The 20,260-nt window shown below is 36.6% G+C and overlaps 1 protein-coding gene across 1 annotated transcript in view; it reads right to left on the bottom strand.

Annotated features, from left to right (window-relative positions):
* CCDC178 (coiled-coil domain containing 178) overlaps positions 1–20,260 on the bottom strand; it is a 411,215-nt gene that overhangs the window by 201,107 nt on the left and 189,848 nt on the right. The window lies entirely within an intron of this gene.

Genomic DNA, 20,260 nt, shown 5'->3' with positions numbered 1-20,260 from the left:
TCATTAAGCAGCTGGCAAGTGTCAGACTCTATGCTAATGCTCAGGATAAAAACTTGTTCTTAATACAGTATACATGTGAAACATTGAGTTTTCACAACTGTTTCTCTTCTAATTAGCAAGAGAGAAGATCTAGCATGGTCAGACCAATAAAATCTTGGTACCAAGCCAAAGAGCAAGTGCTAATTTTTAAAAATAAAAGATATGCCTGACTAGGCGGTGGTGCAGTGGATAGAGCGTAGGACTGGGATGCGGAGGATCCAGGTTCGAGACCCCAAGGTCACCAGCTTGAGCACGGGCTCATCTGGTTTGAGCAAAGCTCGCCAACTTGGACCCAAGGTCTCTGGCTCGAGCAAGGGGTTACTCGGTCTGCTGAAGACCCACGGTCAAGGCACATATGAGAAAGCAATCAATGAACAACTAAAGTGCCCCAACAAAAAACTGATGATTGATGCTTCTCATCTCTCCATTCCTGTCTGTCTGTCCCTATCTATCCCTCTCTCTGACTCTCGCTCTGTCTCTGTAAAATAAATAAATAAATAAATAAATAAATAAATAAATAAAATAAAATAAAAAAAAGAAAAAAAATTTTTTCAGTTCATAATTTGTAGAGTCCTAATCCAGTATTTCATGAGATTCAACACTGAGCTTTATTCCATTAAACCAAAATATTTTTTAAATATAGAGAAATTTCAGAAAAAATAAAATTAAAATGCACTTTTATTAGAATATTTATCAATTTCCTCTAGAACAGCTGTTCTCAACCTGTGGGTCGCAACCCACAGGTTGAGAACCGCTGCTCTAGAATGCTGAACATTGAAGTGATAACCTTTGCCTACGTAATATAAAAATATAAATTAAACCTATGATAGAGGGCAATGTAGTTGAATATCTGTTAATTTCCATAACTGATAATGAAAACAGTCCCTTAGATTTATTGCTGTAGCAAAAGTCAAACCTAGAAGGGACAATTTATATAGGCAATGATGAAGTTCAACTTTTTACTTTCATTTTAAAAACGCAGTGGTCTTGGTAAATAAATATGTAAAGCTTAGTAGGACCAATTTCATGGCATACATAAAATACTTACAATATTTTAAAATAATGTAAAAAATATCAATTAAATATCATGCAGAAGCATATCAAAATCTATCTAATCTAGCAGTTGACATTAAAATTTCTTCCACAGATTTTGCTGATGCAACAACTTTCATCCCAGAATTATGTACAATTACATAGAAATATATACAATTAAAATAAGAAAATAAAAGTCACAAAGTGATGACACGACCTATCCTATTTTCTTTAATGGCACACCATTCATTTCTCAGTTATATGCTATATTTTGGATGTGCCTATCTTTGATTGCTTGGGCAATCTCACCAAAGCTATCAATGAACCTGTTTTGAACTTTTCTTGATTTATTTTTTTTAATTTGCTTAAGTTTGACCATATTTGAAGATCTTATCCAGCTTGTTAATGTGAAGAGTAGAACACTAATCATAACATGTACCATGTGTGATAGATTGGCTGTTGGTTTGTCCTACTAGCTCTCTACATCCCTCTTCTCAAAATACCTTGACTTTCATCCACAGAGGTAGATTTGTGATCAAATAAAACTGATTTTAGTTGCCTGTTTCATGAAAAAGTTGAGGATCTTTTCAGAATTCATTTATCAGTATTTATAATGATCCAAAAAGATATCTAGCAAAAAGACCCATACATACTCAGAAAACTCATCATGAGGCAGGGGAAAATCTGATCCTTGGCTATCATGCTGGAGAGCAAGTTCAATGCAGATTCTGACCTACCTCCTTGGGGGATGCCTGGGTAGAGCTGAGAAGCCAGAGAACTACAACACTTGCTGCCCCAGCCAACCGTGGTGTGGAACAAATGTAACTAGGTTGAATACAGTACTATGAGGAGACATGTCCTCTTTGTTTCCATACACCTTGGTAAACTACTATAAGACTAGCAGACCATCCAACCAATAGTAATAGTGATTGCCTTGGTTAATACATACATAGAGCATGTCTACCCCTGACTTCAGGGGCACTTATTTCCCATAATGTTATTATGAGGCAGCAGGAGCATGGGAAAGCTCTTTAAGAGAACAATCAGATTTGTACCTTTCTCTCTGCAAAGTGAGAATAACTAGAGTTGATCCCTTAGCCTGAGTAATAAGCCCTTGGGAAGAAAGGATGGTCAATATTAAATTTAGCAACAGAGCAAGACAGATACTAGGATGGAATAATAATACACAAGGTGGGGCAAAAGTAGGTTTACAGTTGTGAGTCCATGAAACACAGTTTATTCTTGCATTATGTATCAATCATTGCATTATTTTCTATGTGAACAACTGTAAACCTACTTTTGCCCTACTCTATATATGTGGCTTACAGGATCAAGGCTTGGTGCCATCTAATTTGACTGTTAAAAGAAATAAAATCTCATTTTGTAAACAAGACATGTTGTTTAACTTAAAAAATTTCATGTTCAGTAAGTTTTCATTTTGTATTTTTAATATTATACTACTTTTTAAAACATATTTTAATCTCAATAAACTTGAAGACATATGTTATTAAAATACATTTATACTCTATTTCATATAAATTATTTCAGAAGAGTCAAGAGGCAGATAAAGAAATTTGATCAATGTATAAAAAGTTATATATTCATTTAATAAACATTTGTTGAGCACCTATTGTGTACCAGCTATCTTTTCGGCACTGAGACCAAGCCAATGAGAAAACAAACAACTTTTATATATGCACTTGTAATTTAAGAGACAATTAAAATAATGTAGTTTTGCATAAAGCTCATTTGAATGAGAGAGTTAAGAGAGTGAGAATGAGAGAAAAAGAGCTAGAGAAATATCCCCACTACTACTACAATATAAAACTAATGAAATAAATTAAAATGTCAATATCTCAATGGAATAGATTTAATTAGTTCATTTAGTTAGTTCAGGAGCATTATTGAGTACCTATTATACAGCATCATTATGCACATTTTTAAAGCAAATAATATATCATGTTTTTTATAATTTCAACTATTTTCATAAAATGCAGATATAGGTTAAACAAATGATATTATGAGGAATTAAACAGAAAGGGACTACAAACATTAATACTAATGAAAACTTTCAGTTTAGCATTAGTGTAATTCACATTATTATAATTTCTACAACTATTCCATTTCTTGAAGAGAACCTCATCTATTTGAACAGGTATTTGTTCTATGTATACAAAGATTCAAAATCTTTCCATCTTTTAATTAGGTAAGTTTATGTTCTATTTATACTTCATAAATCAATTTTAAGCCCATCTGGAAAAGCAATTATTTCCAGGTATCAACTAATTTACTAGACTGCTTTCTCAATGGATATGTGGTTTCTACTTTAGAACACCAATTTCCATAGAAAATCAGGTGGATTTAGTTTCTGCATTCCTGTTTATACATAAGCTAAATTAAGAATGTTATCATCATAGATGTAGCTACTGGCCAAATAGAAGGTGCAAGACTTGGGAGTCACAATCACACAGGCAATTAGAGGAAGCCAGGTCAAGAGCACTCTGCTCCAAGACTCTTTCTCCTACAGAAGACTACAACCAAACAATTGTGTAATTCAGTAGAGTAATAGAAAGTGGACAAAGTGTACACTTAGAATCTATTCTTTAGTCATTTGCTCTTTCATCCAAATCATTTAATTTGAAGTTATTTGAGAATGCACATCTGTGATATAGAAATAAAAATACCTAGCCTGATCTCATGAAATCAATGGAGAAATTTATATAAAAGATATAAAGGTATTGTCATTTATATCAACTACAAATTACCGATAAGTATAAAACCTTGCTATATAAATGTTATGTTATGCTGACATTCTAAACCTCCAAGAGTTGAAGATCATTATATGTATATATAATAGAAAAAAGCTTCAAATTATTGTATTTGAAATATATAAGCAAGAATATAAAAAGGAAATCAGCAAATATTTACAGATGGAATTCAAGTTCCATAAAAGATAACAAAATCCAGTTTTTAAACTTATTTATGAAACTCAAACACCATGCAAATTAACTGCTTATAATAAACCATCTGCAAAATGGCAAATTGTTTAAGATAAGACCCAAATTCAACATGAAGTACATTTCCCCATGTATAAGACACACCCTTTTCTGAAAAATTTGGGGTTTAAAAACTGGGTGTGTCTTATACAACAGTTGTAGATTATTTTACTTGCATTTCCAGCTTTTTCACGCTTGTTTTTGCACTCATTGTTGTAGATATTTACTTGCATATCCCGTTTTGCACTTGTTGTCTTTGCACTCATTGTTACATACTTGTTACTGGTATATTATGATAGGTTATGTTTTGCCACATTCTGCCCCGAAATGGCTCAGAAAGTATTTTCGTATAGTGCTTAATTCAAGTTAAAAGTGATTCAGTTTCCAAAAGTGAATGAAAATTGTGCTGCTGAACATAAGTTTGGTCCTCCTCCTACTGAAAAATCAATCCAAGACTGGCTACGGGAAGAAGAAACCCTACTGAAAAGGACATGATGGCCACAAGAGGCAAGTCAGCAAAATGGCCTGATTTAGGAGAGGGAATTGAAGATATGGATTGAAAAGCAAAGGGCAATTGGAATTTCTGTGTCCACAAAGACAGTTCACCATGACACAAGAAGAATTGCTGATGAAAAAGAAGTTACTGATTTCAAAGGAGGACACAATTGGTGCTTCAGGTCCATGAAACAGAATGGACTAAGCATGCGTACACACACCAGACTTGTCCAAAAGATGCCTGAAGCTATGAGCAGATGGTACTTGAATTTCATCGTCTTTTTCATTCAGTGTCAGAAGACACATCAGTTTAAGTTGAAACAGACTGCAAATATGAATGAAGTCCCAAGTTAACAGACTGTTGATAAGAAGAGGATGAAAACTTAACTGTGAAGACAAGTGGACATGAAAAGAGCTGTTATACAGTTGTTCTAGCTTGTTGTGCCTACAGAACCAAGCTGCCTCCTATGCTGATTTTCAAATGCAAAACAATGCCAAAAGAAGACATTCCTCGAGGAGTGATTGTACAAGTTCATGACGGGTTGGATGAATCAGGATAGGATGAAGGCCTGGTTTGAGAAAGTTTGGAGAAGGAGAACAGGTGGGCTCTTAAAAAAACCTGACCTTTTGGAGCTTGATCAGTTCAGGGCACACATAACAAAAAACACAAAGAAGATTGCTGCAGAGCAAAAAACAAAACTTGCTGTCATACTTGACATCCCAGCACCAACCACTTCATGTCATCATTAACAAACCCTTCAAAGCTGCCATTAGTGACAAACAGAACCAACAGATGAAGTCTTCTGGGGACAATCAGACACCAAGAGGAAGAGTAAAAAAACCAACTATAGAAAAAGTTTGTACCTGGGTAAAAAGGTGCTGGGATAACATCAAGACTGAGATCATTGTCAAGTCATTTAAAAAGTGTGGCATTTCAAATGACATAGATGGAACTAAAGACGAGGCAATTTATGAAGACAGTGATTTGTCATCAGACACAGATGAGGACAAGCTAATGGATGGGAGTTTTGACAGTGATGAGGAGTTGTATGAATTTTATGATGAATAAAACTTGAGTTCAATAACTTTATGTAATACATTCTTTTTTCAAATTTCAGGCACCAAAATTAAGGTGCGTCTTATACATGGGAGAGTCTTATACATGGGAAAAATACAGTATTTCTTTTTAAATAAATTTATTGGGGTGACATTGGTTAATAAAATTATACAAGTTTCAGGTGCACAATTCTACAATACATCACTTGTGTATTGCATTGTGTGCTCACACACCTAGTCAAGTCTCCCTTCATCACCATGCATCCCCTTCTCTAGTCTCCTCCAATCCTCCTCGCCTCCTTTCCCTCTTGCAAAGTATTTTCTATTTATATAATTAGTAGTATTCAAAAGGAAATAAATAAAAACTCTTCATATGCTAAAAATTATTATTTCTATGCTGAATTTGATAAGTCCAAAATATACCACTAGGTTCAGTTTTCTCTGAAACCTAAATATGATTCTGAGATCTCCTTTAGCAATCCAGTTACCTAAATCTCTTCTCACTAATAATACAAGGCCCAATATGTACCTGTGTCAACTCTCAACTTTTAGTGCACCTGCACAACCCCCTGCATGGCAAAGTGCTCCTTCCACAAGCATTGTCCTATTCAAAACTTCTGAAGAACGCACTCTTGGAACGGCTCTGTGGAGGCAAACAGAAGTCTGGCTAATGCTCAACAGATTATGGTAGAAAAGATGATCTTCCAGGCATTAAATTGTGTCACATATATAAGCTTAAGTACAAAGTATATTTTTAATGTTCAAAACCAGATCTTTCACTTAAAAGAATTTCCAAAGAATTTAGCCTACACAGTTATTTCATGATCCATATGCATGCCTCTATTTGTAGAAAGATGACACCGGGGAACCTCAAATGTCATGAAAGCCTTGTTGTAAAGTACCGTACCTTACTTCTGTGGGTTTACGTAGAGACATCAAGTCCAAATGAATTTTTGAGGAGTTTTATTAATTAAGCCGGCTGCATATGACAAACATAGGGTATAGCTGACCCAAATCGTGCAGTGTTGAATATAGCTCTGAGGCTGATTATATACCCTTGACAACATATAGGTTGGGGGAAAAGGAGGGTCAGCATGACCCTATCATTAACAAGCTTATAACATTTGTCTATAGGATTTATAAAAAACATTCCTACATATTATAACTTACAAGGTAACACAATAGTGAAAAATGTTGTTTTACATATTAAAAGACATCCCCAAATCTTTTAGTGTCTACCTCCTATTCCTTTGTCTAGAGGTACATACACCAGTCATACGACTTCAGGATGGGAGGGGGCTAACATGATGTTAGAGGATAAGCCTTTGTAAATTGCCCATTAAGGAGAAAGAAAGGGAGAGAGGAAAGGGCTAAATTTTTCTTCCCTTCTCCTCACCTGGCTAGCTGTTTACCTTCTTCCTCACAGGTGTGGGGAAGAGAGGGGGTCCAAGCCTCCTTCCTCTTTTTATTCAAAACTTAGTAAAAAAAAACCCTCTCTATTTACAATATAAGAGCCCTTCCTAAGCACGAACACAAGTATAAAATCATATTTACAAAATCTCTCTGAATACTTTGCCTAAATCATAAAATGCCTTTTAAGCCTCTTAGAAAAAGGGGTTTCTTATCTCAGTACATAGTATGTTCTTGTAAGCCAGGAAACTCCCACATTCCTCTCCTTCCATTCTCCACAGAAAGGATGGGCAAGCCTGACTTTTCCTCCTAAAAAATTAATATTAATTTTTGCAATTCTTTGGTACCTTACCACAGCCTCACCACTTTGTACATTATTCTTTGTGTAGAACTGGGGGTTTGAAAGCTAGGAATCTAGTGAGAGAAAGGACTCTTTGGATAAGATTATCAATGAGGATTTCCATAGGAGTAACATTTAAACTGATACTTGAATGACAAGAAGGAGCAAGATATGTAAACATAAGAGAGAAGAGCCATTCTAGCAGAAGAAAACAGGAGTTCAGAGACCATTAGGCCACTAGGAGACTGGAGAGTTCACAACACAAACAGGAGGTCAGTGGGGCTGAGCAAGGTGGGTAAGTGGTACAGTGACAAGGATAAAATCAGAAAAATAAGATCACCTGTGACTCTGCATGCTAAGGCAATACACTTAGATTTTATATTGAGGGTCACAGAAGCCCTTAGAGAGTTTAAGCAGAAGCATGACCTGATTTACATTTCTAAAAAGATCACAGCTCTGTGGAGAGTTGATTATAGAAGCAGGCACCAGTGAAAACAGAGTATCAGCGGAGAAGAGCTGCTCTGATTAATAAAATGTGCTAGTGGACACTTGTTGTGATTCAGAAAATGCTAATTTCCTTAAAATGCATAAATTTTAAACTTTTGTTATTTTTATTGTAATAGATATTAAAAATGCAGACATCATGCTAGGACTTCTTAGCTTTTGAGTTAGAGAAGAGCCTCCCCAGTCTTCCAAAGCAGAGAGAGGACTCATGCGTATAGCTCCCAGTGGGTCACCATCCTGCACTCAGGGAGAGGTGACAAGAGGCCTCAACTTCCCAGTCCTTCCTTCAGTGCCTCTTCCATTAGTACCAGTGAGACACATCCTGCCTGCAGAAGTGCTTTTGCAGCTTATGAAAACAGTGAATTAAACACAACAGAAAAATGACGTATAGAGTGAGGTACCTAATGAGTCACACAGCAGTAACTAATCTAGAAGATAAAATTATAAAATAATCTCTATTTCACATTATGTATTAAGTGCTATGTTAAGGACATTATTTCATTTAATTTATACTTTAATATTGTCCCAATCTAAAACATGAGAAATATAAGATTTATACAAGTTAAATAATGTTGGCAAGTTTGTAAAACTCGTGAGTGCTGTGATTCAAACACAGTTATTTTCTGACCCAAATGCTTCTCTTTCAATCACTGTTACATCAGTTTTCAAACAAAGGAGTAGTTGCTTTGAGGTGTTATAGTCAATGAAGTCTTCACTAGGAGATAGTGAAGAGTTAAATTGTCAGAAACAATAAAACAAAGGCAGGGCACTCCAGAAAAGAGAAAGGAAGGAGTGCTGGAAAGGTATGAAAACACATAGGACAGGCTTGGAACAAAATATATTCACAGAGGGCAAGTGACAGACACTGGCATTTAGATATTGCTATTTAAACCATGTTTTTGGCCACAATAGTATGGGGATTGCAGGAGGAAAACAGGGTGAGGAGAAATGGAGGAGGGTAGAAGGGGACAGATGGTGATGGAGGGAGACCTGACTTGGGGTGATAAACACACAATGCAATACACAGATGATGTATTGTCTATTCATGAATCTGAAACCTATGTAATTTTACTAATCAATGGCACCCTAATAAATTCAATAAAAATTTTTAAAAATGATGTCAATGGAAATAGCATGTCAACCCCTGGCCTAGCCCAGAACACCTTCTGAAAAATCCTTTACAATCCCTCTCTTTTTCCAGCTGCAGGTCAGAGACAAAGGAACTGCAGAGGGGAACTGGGACCTTGGAAATGGCAAAGCCTGGGTCTCTGAAAAATTACACAGAAGATTACTGACTAATCAAGATCATCAGCATTGGATGTTTGAGAAATAATTTAAACATCATCAGGTTAAGCTACTAAGAGTTGTAACATTTTGGTTTACTCCTAGAATAATTTATTCCAAATAATACATAGTGGTTCTGGTGGAGATGTGGTCAGGACATTTAGACTCTGTCGATTGATTCCTCTAACATATTTCCAATGCTCCCTTCTTTTTCCTGGATTGACTATAGACTTAATGCAGACCATGAGACACCATCCTGGTCAATGAGATGTAAATGCACATTTCATGAGTATGTCCCTTCCCTTTTTCCCCAACTCCTTTCTTCTTGGTTGAGAGAGGACAGGATATATGACTTATACCAGCTTCTCTGAACCACAGTACCAATCCCAGAAACTGCTTACTTAGAAACTCCTATAAATACAGAAACAAACAAACAAATAAACCTCTATTTCTTTAAACTACAGTTATTCAGGTGTTCGGCTACTTGCAGCTGAACACAATTCTTAACAATCCAAAAAAGTTGAGTGAGTGCAAAGTAGTGTTTCTTAGCTGAAGGTGCTTTTGTCCTCCCACCAAAGATGTTTGCGAATATCTGGAGACATTTTTGGTGGTCACAACAGGAAGAATGCTACTGGTATCTAATGGACAGAGGCCTCCAATGAACAGGGCAGCCCTCCCAACCAAGGATTATCCAGTTCAATGTCAATAGTGCTAAAGTTGAGAAACTCTGTCTGAACATGGACAGCACCACTGGAGCATTCCAAGAGGACGTAAAGATTATTCTTTAAGGATAATTATGTGCCACACAGGATTCTGAACAAGAGTATCATGAATAAAATGAGGAAGAGGGAGGAGTCATCTGTAATTTTATGCAGAAAAGGAGTGGTAGACTTCAGAAGCCCAACTAAGAGGTTGCTTATTAGAACCTGTGTGTTGGTGGTAAGGAAATTAAAAGGAAGGAGCAAACTTACCATTTGTTACGGAAGAGTAATTTGATGATAGAATGACAGATGTGGGTGATGAAGAACTGAAGCAAATATTTCAGAACTGAGTACTAAGCTAGCAGAATATCAAACGTGTGTATGCAAAAATTCAACATGTAACCATTTTAAAAATTTTAGTATTTACAAACACATAATCCTCCAAAAATAGTGAAAGCAAAATATCTAAATATAACATTCTTTTCCACTTCTCCTCTGTGTTGGTTGGAAGCATTAGAAGGCATTACACATGGAATATCAATCAATCCATGATTTGAACAAAGATGTAATATAGCTACTACTTAAAGCCTAATGAAGAAACTATTATCCCTATTAAAACAGCACTCTAGCCTGACCAGATGGTGGCAGAGTGGATACAGCGTCGGACTGGGATGCGGAGAACCCAGGTTCAAACCCCTTCTCCCCCCCGCCAGGTCGCCAGCTTGAAAGCAGACTCATCTGGTTTGAGCAAGGCTCATCAGCTTGAGCCTAAGGTCACTGGCTTGAGCAAGGAGTCACTCGGTCTGCTGTAGCCCCCCAGTCAAGGCACATATGAGAAAGCAATCAATGAACAACTAAGGTGCTGCAACAAAGAATTGATGCTTCTCATCTCTCTCCCTTCCCATCTGTTTGTCCCTCTTTCTGTCTCTCTGTCACAAAAAAACAACCAACCAACCAAACAAACAAACAGCACTCATCCACAGACAAGAGAAAACAAGGCACAGAGAAAAGGATACAATATTGAGATTGAAGGACAAGCAGAGTTGATGGAAGAATCACGTAGGGATACAGAAACCCTTTCTTAGTTAAGAAGCAAAGCAGGCAGCCAGCATTGTGCAGAGATTATTGGACAAAATAGTGTTCACAATGTTTCAATTAAATTTTGGGAATGAGGATAAGTACAGAGTTTGAAACCATGAAACTAGCTTTAGTATTAGCTTTAGTAAACTAATAGTCCTATGAAATATTGTTGTGAAAATTTCATCCTTTTTGTAATTACTGTATTTGTTCATAAAATTTGTTCATAAAATTTGTTCATAAAATTTATAAAACCACAGTATTTAACTTATTTATCAGAATTTCTCTCCTTTTTTTACAAAGGAAAATCAGTCACATATTTTCAGTGAAGTTAAATATAAAACAAGATATGTCTTGAACACACATATCACGGAACCTAGAAGCAGAAGAAAATAAATGAAAACCAAGATTATTTTTATCCACTTGGTTATGTGCTTCCATCACATCCTGAAACAGGAGGAGATGGAAGTTTATAAGTGTACTCATTGAATAGTATTTGGGCAGTATTTGTATTATAAATAAATTATGGCTAAATAAAACTAATACAAATGCACAGAGCTGTCATTCATAGTAAAGCTTCTGACATGCTCCAGTCAATGTTGGTAAAATTCCCATTTTCTTCATAAAGTCCTTAGTTAAATACTACTCCCCAATATTGTCATAGTGAGATAATTAAAGTGGGTAAACTTTACATGAACTAGAGAGGAGGTCATGGTCATGGGCATATTACAAAACCAGGCTTTAGTAAACTAATAGCCCTATGAAATATTCTTGTGAAAATTTCATCCCTTTTGTAATTACTGTATTTGTTCATAAAATTTATAAAACCACAGTATTTAACTTATTTATCAGAATTTCTCTCCTTTTTTTACAAAGGCAAATCAGTCACATATTTTAAACTGGAGGATTCTTTCTAGAAAAGCATAATCTAGATCTTGTATTAAGGCCCAGAAGAAAGAATGTCCACTTAGAAATGCTTCCAAAGTAATTGACTCCAATAAATATCAATGCCTCACATATAATATCCATGGTATGAGTTTAGAGTTTACTAAATTACCTTTGCTTTTCATTGTTGTTGCTGATGTGTAACAAACTCCAATAGATTAAAATAATTTATAGATAATATTTTTTCCTACCAAAGCTAGACTTTATTGAAGACACAGTTTTATTCAATAAGAGAGGAGATTCAAGTTGCTCCCCAACTACCCGCAAGCATCCTGAAAGTTAAATAGCTTGTTTCTCCCCAAATGAAAGACTTAACTAAAATAAGCAGTATGAACAATCTCCAACTGTGAACTAATTAAAGACAATTCCCTTTCAAGGTTTTTTCACTAGATGTCATTTGTGATTTGATTTTGCTTTCCTTAAATTTGTCCTATTTTACATGCCTGCTCTTTCTAAGATTTATCCTTAAATGGAGTGATATTTTAATACTGAAAGTTAGTGACATTCTAATAGGTTAGACCTAATATTAAACTATTTAAAAATTATAGAACAGGTAACAAATATATTATAATTCTATGAAGATAGTAGAAGTAGCTTTATTTAATGAATAGGTAACTTTTTACTTTTTCAAGCTCATTGTCATTATGTCCAAAAAGGCATAACTAAGTGATTGCAGCTAAAGCCCCAAAACTGTATTCCTTATTCCCTCCATAATCTCAGTTCCTTATGCCCTACTTTCACTGCAATGCACTAATTTTCTAATGTTGAAAAGGTGGGGGAATTGTAGAGTTATTTTAGGATGAAATAAAATCTAAAATTATATCAGGTTTTAAAATTTCTTAGTAACAGAAAAATAAACAGAATAAAAGTAATGCCTGAAGAAATGTAATAAAAAGATTCAAGAAAAAAATTAGAATCCAACAAAGGAGGAGTACTTCCTTCTAGAAAATGTGCCATGGACACTCTGATAGCCTCCTGAACAAGATGATCATTTTCTTATCACTTCCTACTAAATTTCTTTCAAAGGCTATTCATTTATTGAGAGCTTAGGTTGCCAGGCTCTGCGTTGTTTTACAAATAATACTCACAACAACCCTTGAGCTAAATACTATTTTGATCTCCACTTTTAAAGGAAAGGATGTTTAAAAACCAGCAGAAATTATACTCATAATCTGAATGAAATCAGTCTGAAAGCAAGAGTTAAACACCAAATGATTCCCTCTCATTGTTTTCTCTTTGAATAGCATCCATACTCTCCAGCCTAGCTGTTCAGAGTGTCTTCTTAGTTTGATACCCAAGATTAGCAGTTTGATCTCTGATAACCCTGAACCTAACTTCCGGAGGTTTGAATATTTTTATATAAATTTTTTTTAAAGATTTTATTTATTCATTGTGAAGCCAGTTGCTGCGGCCACCATCACAGCCACCTGGCACATGTAGGTTCGCGTTAGATTCTGACAGACAGTAATGAAACAACAGAGCCACAAACTGGTGGGCCATTATCTTTAATCCTAGCTTGCACCCGGCGGGCAAGTAAAAACACACACTGGGCTCCAAAACCCACTCATTCAGTGCTCACAAAGCTACTGACTTATCCGAGTTTCCTAGAATCAAAGGTTTCTAGCTCACCAGACTTATTCACCACTGTTCCCCATCTCTTTCTCTCTGCACAAACTCTGCACTAACTGGCTTCTCCTTTAGCACTTCACCATCTTGGCTGCCTCTCTGCTCTCCTCCACGTGGCCTTTCTCTGCTCTCTGCTCTAATGATAATCTCAGGAACCAAGAGAGCAAGCTCCTGGTCTGCCCCACTTTATAGTGTAGAAACCGAAACCCTTAATCCAATATACAGATAAGGAAGTCTCTGATACAAAGTCACTTATCTGAGGCATAATGGGATTGTACCACCCCACATCAAAAAGGGTGGGAAAAGCTTAGTCCTAACACCAAGCCCCAGGCTACAAGGATCCTGCCTGTCCACAGCCCGCCCCCAACACACATTAATATCACCTGAGCGACAGGCTTTCATGTGGGCAGTGCCATCTTTAACAACGTGAGCATAATATATTTTATCTCCCAACATTCATCTTAGGGGAAAAAGAGAGAGAGAGAGAGAGAGAGAGAGAGAGAAGACAGGAGGAAGAGGAGGAAGAGAAGGAGGAGGAGGAGGAGAGGGGCAGGAAGCATCAACTTCCATATGTGTCCTGAACAAGTAAGCCCAGGGCTTCGAACCAGCAACCTCAGCATTCCAGGTCAACGCTTTATCCACTGTTCCACCACAGGTGAGACTATAGATGATTTTTTAAAAGGTTTGAACCAAAATTTTCAAGAATCAGTTTGAATTAGTTACATGGCTCCTCCATTTTGATCTTATTACCAATCAAAAAATATTTCTCATGATTCCATTCACAAAACTTCTGTTCTTTTCAAATTGGTGTTATTCATTATTCTCAAATTCCTGGTTTTATAAAATTATGTTTTCAAAAGAGTTTAAGATCATATATTTTCCAGGCTTGAGCAAGAAACTTTTATGATTCCACAATACCTTTACCAATTCTCCATCTTGTGCCTTATTAATACAGTGCTCTTACTGAAAATATCCTTCACTGTTTCAATTTTAAGTTTGATTTACTGGTTACAACACATCTGAATTCTCAGTCAATCCAAAGGCATAATGTTGACCTAGCACGCTGAACACTCCTTAGAATTTTATTAACATTTGAGGGAGACACTAATTGCTTACCAAACACCCATGGACTGTCCACATTTCTCAGTCCTGTTGCAGTTTGGAAAGGCCATGAGTCTGCACTGACCATGAAGACATGACCATGAATCAGTCTGAAGCCAGGATAGTTAACATGCTATTCAACCCTCCAGCTTTTTCTTTGATTTGCAAGGAGGCCACAGAGGCCTTTGTTTGAGATAAAGTCAGAGATGAAAGTGAACTGGAGTCCTTTGCTACTCTGTGGAAGTGAGCTACCCTGGAGAGTCACAGAGATTCGGTGAACTTGTTGTGAGTTAGAAATTAACATTTGTACTTGTAAGCCATTGGAAATAGTAACTGACATTTAGAAATGGTTACTGGAGGATACCATATTTTTTGCTCTGTAAGACACACTTTTACCCCAAAAAAAGTTGAGGGAAAATCCACGTGCATCTGATGGAGTGAAAAATATGGTATTTTATTAAATATTTTAACATATCATTTGGTTCAGAATATTTTTTTTTCTTATTTTCCTCCTTAAAACCTTAGGTGTGTCTTATGGTCAGGTGCATCTTATGGAAGGAAAAATATGGTAGCCTAATCCTTCCTAATCAATACTGGGGATGATATAGGAAGTAGATGACTATATTTCAAAACAAACCAAAAAACAACAACAGCAAAACTTAACTAAGCCAAAATATGTGACATTTGAAGACTCATCTAGCAGAGAAAGATTGTGATTCAGGAAGTGGCACAATATTTGATAATGTTATTGTCTCCGGTAACTTTCAGTGCTGACCACGCGAGCAATGACTTCTAGGGGAGTTCTATGCTTTGGAAAATGGAACTTTTGGAATGTGTGCTGGTTGGCAAAGTATTACAAAAAAAAAGATGTCTGAAAGCAGAAATTTTGGAAAAGTCAGAATCATAAAAACCTCAATCATTAAGAGATAAAATTTCAAAAGCTCTCTAAAGATAAGCGTGTTGTTACCTCCTTGGGGGCAAAGATCAGACTGAGCAGTGGCCTCTTCACCTTTGTTAAAATCTTCACCAAGGAAGATGCCTCAGGGAAGAAGTACAACTAAAATGGAGACTTTCTTACTTGAATGTGACAGCTTTGCTTAAAGCTAGAGGGCATGGAATGTGAAAACAAAGAAGTATTTGAGAATGGAGTTCCATTGCTGGCAATAACTGACTGGTAACAAAAGGTAGAAAGCATATTGGGCTTTTGATAGTCACAATGAGCCAGAGTAATAGATACCTAGTGTGCTTTAAACCCATTCTCTCACATACTAGATATTTCAAGCAAGTTTTCCCAGATACTTTGTGGGAGATACTTAATCGTTGACTCCTTGTTGGGCAGATAAAATGTATTATGCTTACTTTGTTAAAGATGGAGGCCGTTGCCCAGGTGATATTAATGTGTGTTGAGAATCCTTGTAGCCTGGGGCTTGGTTTTGGGATTAAGCCTTTCCCACCCTTTTTGATGTGGGGTGGTACAATCCAATCATGCCTCAGAAAGTGACTTTAGATTAGAGACTTCCCTATTTTGTATATTGGATTAGAGATTGTGAAGCTACAATATAAAATGGGGGCAGAAGAGAGTTTGGGCTCTTGGTTCCTGGGATGATTAGCATGAGAGAGCAGAGGGAGCAGAGCAGAGAGCAGAAAGAGGCCATGTGGCCAGGAGAAGCAGCCAAGATGGCAGAGTATTGAGAGGCCAGTTTGTACAGTTTGACGCTGGAGAAGGAAGATGGGGAACTGAGGAGAATAAGGCTGGTGAGCTAGAAACCTTTGATTCTAGGAAACTCAGATAAGTCAGTAGCTTTGTGAGCACTGAATGTGAGTGGGTTTTGGAGCCCAGTGTGTGTTTTTACTTGCCCGCCGGGTGCAAGCTAGGATTAAAGACTATGGCCCACCAGTTTGTGGCTCCGTTGTTTCTTTACCGACTGTCCGAATCCAATGCAAACCTGCATGGGCTGAGCGGCTGTGATGGTGGCCCTGACTGTGGCTTCTGGCTTTACACTCCTCTTATGAGAGCCTTATGAGAAAATAACCTATATTGTAGATTAAAATGAAGAGGTGGAGCTTGTGTTTGTATGAAGGCCAGGAGCAGAGACTAGCAGGAGCAGACATGGAAAGGAGGCAGAAGCATGGAGCTCCCCAGGCACTGGGGGGATTTCATATTGGTTAACTGAAGGAAAGGTTGATGCTCTATGCTTAGTTGTACCTAGATGAGCCATTTAAAATGCTTTTTATCAGAGATTATTTCTGTGTGAGATGGGAAAGTCTTACTAAAAATGGTCACAATATTTCAAGAGAAATCTTTAGTAAGAGAAGCAAGTGACAATGGTTATCCTTGGGGATACAAAGCAGCTGGAAATATTGATGACATTTGGTCATCTAGAAAACCTTTTACTTTTAAATAATCTGTAATATATGTGGAAATATTGCCCATAAAGGGGGGAAAGTCTTTCAGATAGCAAAAAAATTACTGGATATGTATAAGCAAAGAAGTAAAGCTCAATATCCTATTTGTGATTTTAACTTTGCTTTACCATTTCTGGGATGTTCCAATGCATCCTTACAGACATTTTCCCCCCTATTTTCCAAGTGAGAGGAAGAGAGATAGAGACAGACTCTCACATGAGCCCAAACTAGGATCCACCAGGCAACCCCTTGGGGCCGATACTCAGCCCATCTGAGACCATGCTGGCAACCGAGCTATTTTTAGCTCCTGAAGCAGAGGCTCCATGGAGCCATCCTCAGCTTGCAAGGCCAATGTGCTAAAGTCAATCAAGCCATGGCTGCAGGAGGAGGAGGAGGAGGAAGAGGAGGAGGAAGAGAGAGAGAGAGAGAGAAAGAGAGTGAGAGAAAGAGAGAAGGGGGAGAGGGAAGGGAAGAGAATCACATGGTCACTTCTCCTGTGCCCTGACTGGAAATTGAACCTGGGACATCCACATACCAGATGTTCTACAACTGAGCCAATCAGCCAGGGCCACCTTTTTTTTCTTTTTAACAAGACTTCCTTTTTTCTTTATCCATTGTTACCCAAAAAGCCAAAGTACTGAATTGTTTAGGGTGGTATAGAGTTGAATGATTCTGGCAGGAGATGGAATTATAGTGAAGAATAAAGGACACCATTACAGGAGTTTGTGGTCTTGCTTTCTAAAAAACCAACCAGAGATAGGAATAGACTAGGAAAGATTTCCTAGATTCCCTGATGCTACCATAACACCTTGTACCAAGTGACAACAAAATGATCTAGTCTTAGCTCATCAAATCTAATTCTAGGGAAAAAATATATAATCATATCCCTATATTTATCCTAGAAATGAAAAAGGTTAAAACTTTATATCTATAATAAATTAGATTCATAGCAGTCTATAGAGAAATTTTCTTTTTTATTTTTTTAAGATTTTATTTATTGATTTTTACAGAGGTAGGGTGTTAGAAGTATCAAATCATAGTTGCTTCACTTTATTGTTCATTGCTTGCTTGTTGCTTGTCATATGTGGTAGACTGGGCAAGCCCAAGGTTTTGAACTGGTGACCTCAGCTTTCCAGGTCAATGCTCTAGCTATGGCACCACCATAGGCCAGGCTAGAATATTTTATTTAAAAATATGTTGGTTCAAGAACAAACATGATGGCCAGGCACTTTCTTTGGCTTTAAACATGTAGAAATGCTTCTTTATTTAAAAATAAATGTTCCAAAGAGTGCCAGAATATAGAATTTTTCTTTCCCTTCAGACACATTTTTAATTTCTATGGTTGATCTAATTTAAACCAAGAAATACTTCTGTCTTTGACTTCCCGTCAAACACATTGACAAACACATTGATTCACTGTCTGAGTTTCCTAGATGCAAGCAATTATATTCCTTGCATCAAAAAATATTTTAAGTAAATTACTAATAAAACCAATTAATTCTCTCCAAACCTAAGCAGTTATTAGGTTCTATGTTTTCTGCAACCTTGCTTTTTTAATGACTAATATGGTTTTGCTCTCATCAAAAAAGTTCAGTCTCTGGCCAGTTGGCTCAGCCGTAGAGCATCGGCCCAGCGTGTGGAAGTCCCATGTTTGATTCCCAGGCAAGGCACACAGGAGAAGTGCCAATATGCTTCTTCACCTTTACCCCCCTCCTTCCTGTCTGTCTCTCTCTTCCCCTCCTGCAGCCAAGGCTCCACAGGAGAAAAATTGGTCCAGGCGCTAAGGATGGCTCCATAGCCTCTGCCTCAGGCTCTAGAATGGCTCTGGCCTCAACAGAGTATCGTCCCATACAGTCAGATCATCACCCCCTGGTGGGTATGCCAGGTGGATCCCAGTTGAGCACATGTGGGAGTCTGTCTGACTGCCTCCCAGCTTCTAACTTTGGAAAAATACAAAAAAAAAATTGTTCAGGATGGTCCTAACTACAGATTGATATGCTAGAAAATATCTTTTAAATCGCTTCATATATTATAAAAATATCAGCATAATTCCTTTTGCATAATTCCTTTTCTTTTTATAAAACAAATCTAACATTTATGTTTTCTTTCTAAAATACACATAGATAGCTACTTTACAAACCTTCCTGGGACCAGCATAAAAATACCTATTCTTGAGTCATTACTCTGACTTTCAGTAGCATCCTATATTGATTTTAAGATCTCGCTTATAGCTTTTTAGGCATTTCATGGTTTAAATATTCTATACCTTTCAGATTGATTACTTCTATATTATCTGTCACTTTTTTTTTTACTGTCAGAGCAGGGACTGCTTTCTGCTCTGTTGTCACAAATGGATTCCCATGAGGCTAACATTTTTCATGCATCCTGCTAACAGAAATTGCTACTTCTTGAAGTAAGTAATTCTGAGCCTCTTACAGCTTTATAAAACATAGGTGTAACATTTTTTTTCCACTGGATTTGAAATGCTCACTTATCTGAGGATTTGTTCTTAAACTAACTGAAATGGTTTTGGAGAGGCTTTTGTAAACACTGGATGTATTTGCTTTTTGATAATAGCGCAGCTTTTATCTACTTCCCTTTCCTGAAAGTATGTCAAACAAGTAGATATATATTCTGTTTTTCAAAGCTGTTTAAATTGATTTCTTATCACAAATCTCAAGGCTTTCTTAATATTATTTATGCACATTTCCCAAAGTGAGTGACTGTATTTCCATGATGCAGTCTGATTTGCCAAGGTTCTCAGTAATCTTATTGCTATGTTTTCCTTCTTCCCTAAGAAAACTATGAAAAGATTGGAAAGCCTCAGAATTTTTTCATCAAATGTCTGCCTTCAACCCACAGGAGTATAAAACTGGTTGTTAATTGTGAATTTAATATTTTGTACTTTATTTCCACAAAAAGGCTTAAGACAATTGAAATGTAAATTTCATGATTCTAAAATAGCATTTTAAAAAAAGTTTAACATAAAGATTAAAAAAAAACTAATGTTTTCATAAACAGTAAGCATTTCAATTTAGAAAAAGGAAAATGTTTTTGAAATATTTGTTCTAGTTCTATGAAATACACCATTGGTTTCTTGATAAAAATTTATATGAAACCACAAAGACCCCGAATAGCCACAGCAATCTTGAAAGATAAGAACAAAGAGGAATCATGCTACCCAATATCAAACAAGGCTATAGCAATCAAAGCACCATGATACTGCTATAAAAACAAACATATAGATC

The sequence above is a fragment of the Saccopteryx bilineata genome, chromosome 11 (assembly GCF_036850765.1).
Source record: "Saccopteryx bilineata isolate mSacBil1 chromosome 11, mSacBil1_pri_phased_curated, whole genome shotgun sequence".
Lineage (NCBI taxonomy): Eukaryota > Metazoa > Chordata > Mammalia > Chiroptera > Emballonuridae > Saccopteryx > Saccopteryx bilineata.
This window is presented reverse-complemented; position numbering and strand designations above follow the sequence as displayed.